The sequence below is a fragment of the Gadus chalcogrammus genome, chromosome 11 (assembly GCF_026213295.1).
Source record: "Gadus chalcogrammus isolate NIFS_2021 chromosome 11, NIFS_Gcha_1.0, whole genome shotgun sequence".
Classification (NCBI taxonomy): domain Eukaryota; kingdom Metazoa; phylum Chordata; class Actinopteri; order Gadiformes; family Gadidae; genus Gadus; species Gadus chalcogrammus.
In genome coordinates, this window is record NC_079422.1 from 21,352,853 (window position 1) to 21,367,333 (window position 14,481).

A 14,481-nucleotide genomic window follows, 5' to 3' on the forward strand; every position below is an offset into this window, starting at 1 on the left:
AACTTGAGTTTGGTGTAAAACGAGCACTAGCTGTTCTGCTCGCCTTTGAAAAAACGGAAGCTGAAGTGCGCTGATTTGGAATGTCTGTATTCTTGACGTCATCAGGAATCTCAGCTCCTCCCCTTACTCTGCCTGGCCCGCCCAGAGACGTTGGCCCGCCAATGAGACTCGACCGTGCGAGCGCCAAGTGTGTGTGTGCGTGTGTTTTTGTGTGTGAATAGTATACACACACTGTAACGCATGTGTTTCTTGTCGGTTCTTTGACGTGTCTTGTATTTCCACAACGAGACTGTTGTGGGGGTTATCTGAGCCATGGTTGAGAAGGAATTGGGGGAAAGGAACTTTGGCTTTGACTCGCTGAAGTACATGAACTGCGACATGCCGCCGGTTTCCGCGAGGCACCATCGCCCGGCAGCGGGCAGCCGGCAGCAGGCAGCGCGCGGTTCAGTCGACTTCAGGTTGATGTGAAAGTGGAAGAACCAGAGACGTCGCAGAACCCGACAAAGTCGTTTGTGATTCATTATATCGTCTGGAGGGGCACACAACTTTTGGCCGTGATAATATGTATTAAATGATATAGATTTCTATGTATTATATGATATTATTTAGATATAGAGCTCCAGGACTGTAACGCAAGTGTTGTACACTTCCTTGTTATTTGGATAACCGTTCTGTCGGACTCTCGTCTCTGGTATTTCTACAACGAGACTCGTATTGGGGGTTATCTCAGCCAAGGTTGAGAATGAATTGGGGGGAAGGAACTTTGGCTTTGACTCCCTCAAGAACACGAACCACGACATGGAGGAGAAAGGGATTGTTGGCGGCGAATGTCTCCAGCTTGAGACCCGCTGAGGGACCACCGCCGGAGGCGGAGGTGCCTAAGCGCTGCCCGGCAACGATCCCTTTCTCCTCCTTGTCGTGGTTCAGTCTACTTCACATTGATGAGGACGTTGAAGAACCAGGAACGTCGGAGAACCCAACGCGGTCGTTTGAGATTCATAATATCGGCTCACACATCTTTTGGCCGTTATAATATATATTATATGATATAGATATCTATGTAGGCTATATGATAATATTTTGATATAGAGCTCCAGGACTCCCGTGTGTTCTAGAATATTTACAGAACACAGCTAAAGGCTGTGTGCGCCTCGCCATTGCGATACATCCACTGTAAACAGAGCGAATGGTACCGTGGCTGCAAGCTGCTCAGGGCCACACCCCCACCCTCCTCCTTGACCCGCCTCGCTCCTCCTCATTTGCATTATAGCTACAGACACCAAAACAGCGCATTTGGGGGAAGCTCAATGTGCGACTGGCTCGGAGTGGCTGTAACTCTGCACCACGGCTGAATTTCGGGAACGTCTTTGAATACTGTGTTAGTTGCCCACTAATACCTGTATTAAAGAATACATAAAATAGCATGTCATGGGACCTTTAAAACGCACATACAGCTATAGTGAGAATCGAGAAGGCTATGAGTTAAAGGTCTTACAGGTGTTCATAATTGATTAAGAAGTTACAAGATTTATTTGAATGTATCATAAATCATAGTAACTGGTGGGAGTGTAACCGTCTCAGAGACAGTCTGGACATTAGAGATTTAAATATGTATTTACAGTATTTGTTTAATTCTTGATTTAATTATTTGTTTAAAAATTATTTAAGCTGTAGGCCTACTGTTAAAAAGAGATATTGTGTCATTGCTTTTTGTGTTTAGAGTTTGTTTAAATATGGGGTCCTATCCCAGGGAATTATGGGAAAACGCGCCATCAGAGATATAAAACCAGTCACGGACTCATGGGTTTTCAGAAGAAGATGGACTCTGTATTAGGTTTATGGCGCTAACGTTGTCACTGTGTTTTTTCTGTTTATTAAAGTTTACAGTTTTCAGAGAGAGTTTAAGAGAAAATAAATATTCAAAAAGACATCAGCATGAAGCGTGGCCGTTTATTAAACCAATGCAGCTACATTGAGTTACAGTGCTAAGTTAGCGACCAAAGAAACAGGTAGACCACTTCGCAAAATCACCAAAAGTAATGCCAACGTCAAGTGTTGTGGGTGCTACATGGTTTGCTAGGTACTCATGGCTTACTGGTAGCATTTCTAGCAATTGACTGTATTGCTGGCCCTGTTTGCTAATGAATGATGGCAACTCTCCAACGTGGGCTGTTCCTTGCTAGGCACCACGCCTATAGATGAGGTTGTTTGAAATAATGTTCTCGTTCTTTTAGGCTACTAGTTTGTTACTCTGACCGTTCTGATTGATATTGTGGAAAGGGTGTGGAAAGGTTGATTGATTCAGAGTGTAACAGGGTTGGAAATAGCCTTAGTTTGAATTGCTACAAAACAAATGTTTATAATGAAGATGTGTTGTTTTATTCCCACCTAGCGACCGAATGGTGCAACTGCATCGATTGTCTATTTTCTCGCGCCGTGCATTCCTCCGCAGAAGATAAATCTATCTAGGGTGAGTACGCGTGATCGATGTGGCCAACAATATTAATATGTTTAATGGTATTGGCTCGTTTTGTACCGACCAATGTTGTGTATTTCGAATGTAAATATTGCCTGTATGTAATAGGAAAGTAACAGACATTTATGTGCATGAATGAAATGCTCCCGACCGCATGTCGGGAGCATTTCGGGAGCAATTAGCTAGCTGTGGGCTCGCTAGCGGGCTCTCGGTTATGTTTGGTTTTTATTTTGCATTATAATTGTTACTTTTTGTTAAACAGGTCTGAACATTAATGCAGTTGATGGTGGTTGACACGGTTTGTGTGTCGCCATTCAAACAGGTGGGCTTTCATAAATATGGGATTCACATGGAGTTATATAAATTAACCACTATACGATCACGTGTTTTATGTAGAATGTATGTATTTGAGGCAGATAAATCTATCTAGGCTGGAGGTCTGAACATTAATGCAGTTGATGGTGGTTGACACGGTTTGTGTGTCGCCATTCAAACAGGAGAATAAAGGGGACCAGCGAAGACCAAGTCCTGTGTAGCGGTGTCGTCCTTCCAACGCTGTTGATACCCACACAAGTCAGCGGTTAAACACAATCGGTTACAAGAGCATGATGCACTTTAAATGGAGTTCAGGGAGGTTATTGCTTTTGGCAAGAAGCTGTTCTTGAATATATTTGTTTTTGTCCTAATGCACCTGTAGCGCCTCCCTGAGGGCAACAGTTCAAAAAGTTCAAAGCCAGGGTGGGAACTGTCCTTGGTGATAGTTATTGCTCTGTTTAGGCAGCGGGAGGTGTAAATGTCCATCAGGGAGGGGAGAGGGCAGCCAATGATCTTCTGTGCTGCCTTCACAACTCTGTGGAGCTTCGCCCTGTCTGCAACGGTGCAGCTGCCGTACCCGATTGTGATGCAGTATGTCAACAGGCTCTCGATGGACGAGCGGTAGAAGGTCAGCAGTATGTTTGAGTTTAGGTTGTACTTCCTGAGGACTCTCAGGAAGTGTAGCCGCTGCTGAGCCTTCTTACAGACTGCCTTGATGTTCTCTGACCTGGAGATGTCGGCGGAGATGAAGACGCCAAGAAACCTGAGGGTGTGGAACCTTTCCACACACTCGCCGTTGATGTAAAGGGGGGGAGGGTCGGTGCTGTGCTTCCTGAAGTCGACGATGATCTCACTGGTCTTCTTGGTGTTCAGAGCGAGGTTATTCTCTGAACCCCAGGCTGTCAAATTCAGGACCTCCTCTCTGTAGGCTGCCTCATCACCCTTAGAGATGAGTCCGACCACTGTAGTGTCTTCTGCGAATTTGACGATGAGATTGTCGTTGTGTGCCGGACTGCAGTCGTGGGTGTAGAGGCAGTACAGGAGGGGGCTCAGCACACAGCCCTTTGGGGAGCCGATGCTCAGGGTGCGGGTGGAGGAGAGGTGGGGGCCAAGTCTCACAGTCAGGGGTCGGTTTGTTAAAAAGTCCTTTATCCAGGCACATGTGAGAGGGGGAAGGCCGAGAGTGTCCAGTTTAGTGATGAGTCTGCCCGGGATTATGGTGTTGAAGGCTGAACTGTAGTCCACAAAGAGCATCCGAACGTAGCTCTTCTGCTGCTCCAGGTGGTTCAGTGAAGAGTGGAGAGCTACGGAAATGGCGTCTTCTGTGGATCTGTTCGCTAGATATGCAAACTGGTGAGGGTCGAAGTCTGGGGGGAGATAGTCCTTGATGTGCTGAAGGACCAGTCTCTCGAAGCACTTCATGATTACCGGAGTAAGGGCCACCGGACGGTAATCGTTCAGACTGGTGATGGTACACTTCTTCGGCACTGGGATTATTGTGGATGATTTTAGGCACGGCGGGATGACTGCCTGGGCCAGGGAGAGATTGAAGATCCTGGTGAAGGTGGGGGCGAGCTCGGAGGCGCACCCTCTGAGCACCTTGCCAGGTACTCCGTCAGGGCCGGCAGCTTTCTTGGGGTTCACTGCCAGGAGCACCCGTCTGACGTCGTGCTCCTGTACAGTGAGCGGGGTGGTGTGGGAGCCAGGTAGGGGTGGGGGCATGGCTGTGGGGGCAAAAGGCCGGCATCTTATGGACATGTAGTCAACGTCTGGGGAACAGTGTTTATCTATAATTGTCCCGTTGTTACACCAGTTTCCATGCACGTAATGAAGAGCTCTGCTCTTACCGGAGTCCTTCGTCCGGTCCCAACGGAGCAGAGTGCGGCCTGCTAGCTGCACGCTAGCATCGGGAATCCAAGTTTCGGTGATAATCAGGACACAGCAGTCACGAACATAGCGATTTCCAGCGAGTTGTAGTTCAATTCAATTCAATTCAATTTTATTTGTACAGCCCTTATTCACCATTACAGTCTCAAAGGGCTTAACAGGCCAAATATTTGCGACACCCCCCTTTACCCATGCCCCCACACGGGCAAGAAAAAACTCCCTTGAAATCAGCAAGGAAAAAATCTTGAGAAGAAACGCGTTGTAGAGGATCCCTTCTTCAGGAGTGCAATGGGTGCCACAATTGACACACAGGTAAATACATGCACATCATATTAAAATGGTGATGGGGTTCTGGCCGGTTATCCATGAGGAGAGTCCAGGCATCCAGTCCAGTACCCGCAACACGCTAGAACAGACAGAATAGTGAATTAGAACGGAAAAGTACATAGTGGGAATGTATAATGTAATAATAAAAGCACAAGCAAACAGAGTGGTCTTCACTTCGCATCTGTCGTTTTTACACTCCAAATGCAAGATTGTAGAGGTGGGTTTTGAGCTGTCCTTTGAATAGCTCCACAGAGTCAGCTTCCCTGATGGCTGATGGCAGCCTATTCCATAGGAAGGGGGCTCGATAGGCAAACGCTCTCTGTCCAGCCAATTTCTTTTTAACCTTCGGCAATGAAAGAAGGCCGGCTCCCGAAGACCGGAGGGACCGAGAAGGACTATAAAGAATAATCAGGTCCTTCAGGTAGGATGGAGATAATCCATGCAAGGCTTTATAGGTTAGCAATAGCACCTTAAAGTCTGATCTGAAAGTTATTGGTAGCCAGTGCAGAGAGGCGAGAATAGGTGTGATATGATCAAACTTTCTCGTTCTGGTCAGACTCTGTGGAGCCGATAATTATCAGCTCTTTCTTCCCAGTGTTAAGCTGTAGGAAGTTTTGTGACCTCCAGCCCTTCACAGCAGCCAGACAGGACTCAACCCTTTGAATCTGGGCCGAGTCCCTGGAATCTACAGGAATGTAGAGCTGGGTGTCATCCGCGTAGCAATGGAAACTAATTCCGAAGCTGCGGATAACGTCGCCCAGGGGAAGCATGTAGATTGCAAAAAGTAATCGACCAAGGACCGACCCTTGTGGTACGCCAAAGCGTAATTTACAGTGCTTTGATTCTGAACCCTCATGAAGCACAAATTGGGTTCTATCTGTGAGGTACGATTCAAGCCAACCAAGAGCCGTACCCCCGAAACCAACATAGTGCTCAAGACGGTGAAGAAGAGTGCTGTGGTCGATCGTATCGAACGCAGCGCTCAGGTCCAGCAGCACAAGCATTGAGCTTGTATTTTTATCCAAAGCAAGAAAGATGTCATTTACAACTCTTGTAATAGCAGTTTCAGTTGAAGGGAGAGGATCCAACATACAAGTTGTTGGCTTTGATGCCTTTATCACCCTTTCAAGTTCCACCAAAGGAATTGCCTTGAACTCCAAGAGAGTTGCGTCAGAGTTCCCCATCCTACTTGGCAGGAACCCATCCTGCCCCACAGGATGTGTAGGACAAGCCGCACGGCAAGCATAAATTTCCTCTCTAATTAATTGAATCTTATTCTCTTATTCAAAGGCATCCGTTTTTTGCACCAGGGATCTGGCGTTGGAGAGATACAGGCTCGGTAGAGGTGGCTTGTGTGGTTGTTTTCTCAGCCTTGGAATAATGCCGGACCTGCGGCCCCGCTTCTGCTTCCTCTCCTTCCTCCGTCTGCGCCGCCTCCTAGACCCGACAACAATCAGCGGAGAGCCCGGCGGTCTCTCTATGTCGTCTGGGATGTTATGCGTGTGGTGAAAGTCACTCGAAACAGGTATCTGGTGTTGGTCCCCGATACTCAAAAGCGTTGTGGCGGGTGTACTGATGGTTTGCGGTACCGGTAGCACACAAAGTAAAGAAAAACGACAGAGAAAGAAAAGAAAAGAACACTGAAATGGAGAGCCGTAAGCCGCTGCAACCATGCGCGCCGCCATCTTGGACCGTCATCCAATATGTGCAGGCACACACTGTCGGAAGCAGCCACCCTGATCTCTATTGAACCAGTAGCATGATACACACAAAGAATAAATGGTTCTAGAGAACCTTTAAGGGTTTTATAGCTTGGTATGTGTTTGGCACACTCAAAAGGTTCGAACCATTTCAGAGAGTTCATTTAAAAGAACCCATGGTGGTTCTTTGTTGCTTTGTTTGGTTCTATAGAAAACATTTGAAATGTTCAATCAATATCCCAAACCGTTTATTTATCTGCAGAATTACCAAGTCAATTGAACAATAAGTTTGATTAACTTTTACTACCATATAATTATAACCTATTATATTTAAAGGTTCAGTAAGCCCTTTGCCACTACCAACCTATTATAGGTTAGATAGAATCCTCAACATTTGGAAATTAGAGCAATGTGATGGAATAAGACATTATTATAAAAACTGGAACAGGAGGGAAGGCCCACTCCTCCTTCCCATCCTTCCTCCCGTCTTCCCATACGGATTCATTTATACAAACTCCTCCAGAATTCCCTCCGCCCCCGGTCCCCCACCTCTCTGGATGCGGTGGCTAATTGACTCGGCCTGTTAACTTAGCCGCCATCTTGGCTGTTCTGCGCTGCTCTCATTTCCTCCTCTCATTCTATCTTTTCCTCACCAGCCCATTCTTCTCCTCTCCAGCCTTCTCTTCTCCTATCTTCTCCTCTCCAGCCTTCTCTTCTCCTCTCATTCTATCTTCCCCTCTCCAGCCTTCTCTTCTCCTATCTTCTCCTCTCCAGCCCTCTATTCTCCTCTCCAGCCTTCTCTTCTCCTCTCATTCTATTGTCTCCTTTCCAGCCCTGTCTTCTCCTCTCCAGCCTTCTCATCTCCTCTCATTATTTATTCTCCAGCCTTCTCTTCTCCTCTCATTCTATCGTCTCCTTTCTAGCCCTCTTTTCTCCTTTCCCCTGCTCTCCAGGACTTGAACTTGTCATATCTGACCGTTATTATGACGCAAAAATAAAAAGACCCTCTCTTCCCCACTCTTTTTAGCATATCGCCTTCCTGGTATTGTCCAGGACATTTCCCATGTCCTCCCTGTGCTCAGGGAGGTTCATATTTCACTGTATGAACTGTCAGAAGCAGCCACCCTGATCTTTAATGAACAAGTAGCATGATTCACACCAATAATAAGTGGTTGTAGTGAACCTTTAAGGGTTCTGTAGCTTGGTATGTGTTTGGCACCCTCAAAAGGTTCATGGGTTTCATGTGACGTCACACATGAGACGCAGCGCCATCTTTAGGACCGTCCTTGGACCGGTAGTAGCCTAACGCTAAAGTAAACAATGCCGTCTATCTGCTGTGGGCTGTAATAACAGCAAGTCAAATTAGATGGACACACATTTTATAACGTTCCCAAGAACACAGAAAGGAGACAGAAGTGGATAGCTGCAATTAGAAGGGTTCACTGGACTCCGACAGATCACTCCAGGCTTTGCAATGAGCATTTTATCTCGGGTAAATTGACTCTGAACTGACGTTAGTTAGCCTAGCTAGCAGGGATGGAAATTAGCACGAGTAGTATATTGACTTTACTCATTTCTGGTAGAGCTAATGTCCGGGTGTCAAACACTGTTGTCATTATTATGTCATTATGTCATTATATCTCATTGTAACTAAACTGTGTAGGCGAAAGCACTTTCAGAAGAACTTTCCAAACTCATTGGTTGATCTTTCCCTTTGTGATGTTTTACGGAAAAAAAATTAACGCATGGTAACTCATAAGTAACAACTTTGTATTATAAACACAGATGAAAACCGATGGACACATTTTGCACAGAGCTCTCTTGGAGTTACAGTCTTGCAAAGAGAAATGGGTATAATTGCGCTTTGTAAAATGGTGTACTTGTTTCTAGCAAGACCAATCACCCGTTCAACGTGGATTCGAACAGCTGATAGTCCCCTTGAATTTTCAAGGTTCTTTGGATGCAGCTGTTGTACGACTCAGTGCTTTTGAATGCCGTAAGAGACTCCCTTCTGTGGGGTTAGTACTCCATTTGGGAGTAAATATGGATCCAATGCTAAAATGCTTGTTTCGTCACGTAGCGCTGCTTTTCCTCTGTGGAGAGATGACTTGGGCTAGCCATTTCCTCCTCGAACCAGTTTATGAGTTAATATAGAACCAATTCCTCCTCATACCAGTTTATGAATGAATATAGAACCATTTCAGAGAATTTATTTAAAAGAACCCATGGTGGTTCTTTGTTGCTTTGTTTGGTTCTATAGAAAACATTTGAAATGTTTAATCAATATCCCAAACCGTTTATTTATCTGCAGAATTACCAAGTCAATTGAGCAATAAGTTTGATTAACTTTTACTACCATATAATTATAACCTATTATATTTAAAAGTTCAGTAAGCCCTTTGCCACTACCAACCTATTATAGGTTAGATAGAATCCTCAACATTTGGAAATTAGAGCAATGTGATGGAATAAGACATTATAGTAAAAAATGGAACTGGAGGGAAGGCCCACTCCTCCTTGCCCTCCTTCCTCCCGTCTTCCCATACGGATTCATTTATACAAACTCCTCCAGAATTCCCTCCACCCCCGGTCCCCCACCTCTCTGGATGCGTTGGCTAATTGATTCGGCCTGTTAACTTAGCCTAGGGTGACCAGATTTGAGTTTGTGAAAAAGAGGACACTTCGTCGCGGGGGGGGGGGGGGGGGGGGGGGCCAGGCGAAAACATGGGTATTTTTTCTTTAGTTCGTCCGTGAACTTACATTTACGTTTAGGCATGGCTGCAGATGTAATGTGCTGTTGTAAACAGAGTGGAAGCGGCAAGGTGCTCAATGTTGCCAGATTGGAAATGGCAAAGTAACGTACCAAAGGCTCAAAATGGTCGTATTTGGAGGATAATTATCGATTCGTGGCTCTGGCAACCCTGAGATCGGTCGCCCAATGACAGACTCTCTCTACAGTCAGCTCGCGCAAGAAGGTGGAACGTAAGGGAGATACCATTTCCAGAACTTGGAAGGCCGTAATAACCATAGACATATGGTAATAACTAGTAGGTTATGTGAAAGACCCAGAAACACAAATATGCGACGAGGCAAAAACAAATATGCGACGAGATAATGTCCGAAAACCGGACATTATCATCAATTAATAAAACCCCCCCGGACGGGACGTAAAAAGTGGACATGTCCGGGGAAAAGAGGACGTTTGGTCAGCCTAACTTAGCCGCCATCTTGGCTGTTCTGCGCTGCTCTCATTTCCTCCTCTCATTCTATCTTTTCCTCACCAGCCCTTTCTTCTCCTCTCCAGCCTTCTCTTCTCCTATCTTCTCCTCTCAGGCCCTCTATTCTCCTCTCCAGCCTTCTCTTCTCCTCTCATTCTATTGTCTCCTTTCCAGCCCTGTCTTCTCCTCTCCAGCCTTCTCATCTCCTCTCATTATTTCTTCTCCAGCCTTCTCTTCTCCTCTCATTCTAGGGTCTCCTTTCTAGCCCTCTTTTCTCCTTTCCCCTGCTCTCCAGGACTTGAACTTGTCATATCTGACCGTTATTATGACTCAAAAATAAAAAGACCCTCTCTTCCCCACTCTTTTTAGCATATCGCCTTCCTGGTATTGTCCAGGACATTTCCCATGTCCTCCCTGTGCTCAGGGAGGTTCATATTTCACTGTATGAACTGTCAGAAGCAGCCACCCTGATCTTTATTGAACGAGCAGCATGATTCACACCAATAATAAGTGGTTGTAGTGAACCTTTAAGGGTTCTGTAGCTTGGTATGTGTTTGGCACCCTCAAAAGGTTCATGGGTTTCATGTGACGTCACACATGAGACGCAGCGCCATCTTTAGGACCGTCCTTGGACCGGTAGTAGCCTACCGCTAAAGTAAACAATGCCGTCTATCTGCTGTGGGCTGTAATAACAGCAAGTCAAATTAGATGGACACACATTTTATAACGTTCCCAAGAACACAGAAAGGAGACAGAAGTGGATAGCTGCAATTAGAAGGGTTCACTGGACTCCGACAGATCACTCCAGGCTGTGCAATGAGCATTTTATCTCGGGTAAATTGACTCTGAACTGACGTTAGTTAGCCTAGCTAGCAGGGATGGAAATTAGCACGAGAAGTATATTGACTTTACTCATTTTTGGTAGAGCTAATGTCCGGGTGTCAAACACTGTTGTCATTATTATGTCATTAAGTCATTATATCTCATTCTAACTAAACTGTAGGCGAAAGCACTTTCAGAAGAGCTTTCCAAACTCATTGATTGATCTCTCCCTTTGTGATGTTTTACGGAAAAAAATGAACGCATGGTAACTCATAAGTAGGCCCTAACAACTTTGTATTAAAAACACAGATGAAAACCGATGGACAAATGTTGCACAGAGCTCTCTTGGAGTTGCAGTCTTGCAAAGGGAAATGGGTATAATTGTGCTTTGTAAAATGGTGTACTTGTTTCTAACAAGACCAATCACCCGTTCAACATGGATTCGAACAGCTGATAGTCACCTTGAATTTTCAAGGTTCTTTGGATGCAGCTGTTGTACGACTCAGTGCTTTTGAATGCCGTAAGAGACTCCCTTCTGTGGGGTTAGTACTCCATTTGGGAGTAAATATGGATCCAATGCTAAAATGCTTGTTTCGTCACGTAGCGCTGCTTTTCCTCTGTGGAGAGATGACTTGGGCTAGCCATTTCCTCCTCGAACCAGTTCATGAGTTAATATAGAACCATTTCCTCCTCAAACCAGTTTATGAATGAATATAGAACCATTTCAGAGAATTCATTTAAAAGAACCCATGGTGGTTCTTTGTTGCTTTGTTTGGTTCTATAGAAAACATTTGAAATGTTCAATCAATATCCCAAACCATGTATTTATCTGCAGAATTACCACGTCAATTGAACTATAAGTTAATTGAACTTTTACTACTATATAATAATAACCTATAATATTTAGAAGTTCAGTAAGCCCTTTGCCACTACTAACCTATTATAGGTTATATATAATCCTCAACATTTCGACCGCGACCGTAGCGTTCAAGGGATCCTGGGAGGGTTTTTTTGACCATCGCAAGATGGACCTCTGGTGCCCTCCTAGGTCCTTTGTGGCGGAGACATTGTGTGGGGTTTGTTTATCGCTATGGGTGGGTTAGCTTTGCTGTGTTACTGAGTTGTTGTTCCCGACACCGTAATCGAGACGTTTATGTTGGTTGGGTCTGGTGAGTGTTTTTTGCTGTATCATGTGTGTTCAATAAAAGCAACTCTCGAGTCGTGCTGTGTGTGGGAGCACAAGAGTTGCATATGAAACCGCTTAATCTGGGCGACTCACCACCCCCTTCCCGCACTGCTCGCCACAATACGAAGTTCTCCAGAATTCCCCCCCGCCCCTGGGCCCCCATCTCACTGGATGCCTTGGTTAATTGACTCGGTGTGTGTTTGTTAAAGCGAAGGGATACTTCACCCATTCAGAACCGGCGTTCTGTCATTATAACATCGCTATTGTAATATCAAAAAACAGTCTAACCCAGACCCAGTCTCCCTTGGCCGAGCTTTCCTGATCTAATTTTCTCCCGAGATGACTTCAAACGACGCGTATGACGTCATCTCGGGAGACTTTTTTTTGCCTGAAGCTAAACCTGCGTTCACACCAAAAGATGCAAAAAGTTGCCTCGCAGCACGGTCCCATTCAAAGTGAATGTAGAGACGCGTTGCGGGTTTGCTGCCGGTGTAAGTACCATATCGGCTCGGCTTCCAGATCGGCTCGGGGTCCGTCGTCTGCTGATTACGTCACACAATACGCTATCTACAGCAATAAGGTTTTTTATGGCTTAAATTAAAGAGCCTGTAATGATCTTTCATTTTGAACATAGACCATTCCCAACCTATCTGTATGGATAGTTTTCTTCTAAAAACAAAACATCCCTCGGAATCATCTTGGCTGTTAATAAGATAAGCCGTCCGTGTTGCCAGATTGGGCATATTTTCAGCCTGATTTGGCTACTTTGAATCACGTTAGGCTGGAAAAACGGGACAATCTGGCAACACAAACCGAAACTAGACATAGACCTACTCGCGCTCACACATGTGCTCGCTGTTGCCTCGTGGTTGCTATGACTACAGCCAGAGCTACAGCACAGAACAGCCAATCACAACTGTCCGACGTACAGCCAATCACAATGTACGCCCATTCAAGCGTACAGCCAATGATATTGTGTAACGTAATCAGCAGACGACGGACCCCGAGCCGATCTGGAAGCCGAGCCGATATGGTACTTACACCAGCAGCCAAATTTGATTTGCGGCGCGGCAAAATTGGATTTGCAGCGCAGCACGGGCGCGTTCACGTATTTTGCGGCGCGACAAATGCTGCTCGAGTTGAAATATTTCAACTTTTCGGCAGCAAATGCGTGATGACAGCCAATCAGCGTTCAACAGCCTTGCCACTGAGTGACATGCCGTAACAGCCAATCAGTGTTACTCCCTTGGAGTGACCTAGAGTTCACTACCGTTACATTTATTTAGTAACTCGAAAAAACCCACAAATCAGCATTCTGTAGTGTAGTTGTGTTTACAGTTAAACTAAACTATGAGTATGCTAAAGGGCTAGAATAACAACCCCAAACAACACCCAGTTGGGTGCCAGGCAGCACCAGCCTTCCAGGCTCCGAATGGTCTCATGAACCATTAAATGACGGGCATTCCGACGTCTCTCCCTCTTCCACAACAGGTAAAGACATGCAATGCTCGTAATGTCGGCCATGGTTGTTAATGAATTCAGAAGCACCAAAAAAAACCTTTGCAAAACCTTTGCTGCGCCGCAAAACTTGATTTGCTGCGCCGCAAAACTTCGGCGACAACGCGTTCGGGCAGCAAATGCATCTTTTGGTGTGGACGCAGGGTTACAGTGGTTCTCAACCTTTTTTGAGCAAACGCCCCCCTGACCTTACCCTGATCCTCTGGCGCCCCGTGAACGAATGAATGAATGAACCGGGAACCACGGGCACCGCGGCCCGGGCAACGCGGACTCCACGAAAACAGATTGCACGCAGAGGCCTAATAAGGCCTTTTCGTGGAGACTACGCTCAGAGCAGCTGGAACTGAACAAGAGGAAGATGGAAAACGGGCTATGAAACAAAATTTGATATTTTTTTCTTGCTATCGGTGCTACATGTTTGATTGTGTTGTGTTGGTTATTGAACTGTTAACCCGCGAACTTGGGTTATGTTTATCATCGTTACTCTAGAGATCATGACGATAGCTGATGTTACGGGAGTCCGGGCTTGAGCAGGACCGAACCGCGCTGTATTATCACTGTTCCACTGCGCATAGACAGTAAAAAGTAGCTGGGGGTTAGAAACCAATAAATGAAAATAGGCTATTTATTTCAGGTAGCCTATTCTTGCCGACTTCCTCCATCACCACGCCCCCTCCCGATTCCTCAGGTCCATCTTTGCCAACCTGCTACAAGTTCCACGGACTGAGCGACGGACTTGGGGTGATCGGGCCTTCTCAGTTGCTGCCCCCACCCTTTGGAATTCACTCCCCTCCCACATCAAAGTCTCTCCAACACTCTCTTCTTTCAAATCTGCACGCAAAACATACCTTTTCACACTAGCCTTCCCCACCTAACTCCCACCTTATTCTTCATGTTTAACCTGTTTTTTCCTTTTATTCCTAGTCTGTCTTACATAGTTTTGATAGGGCAATATGTAATATGTCTTAGAGTACCATATTAAGCGCTATATAAATGTCATTATTATTATTATTAATATTATTCTTTCACCCA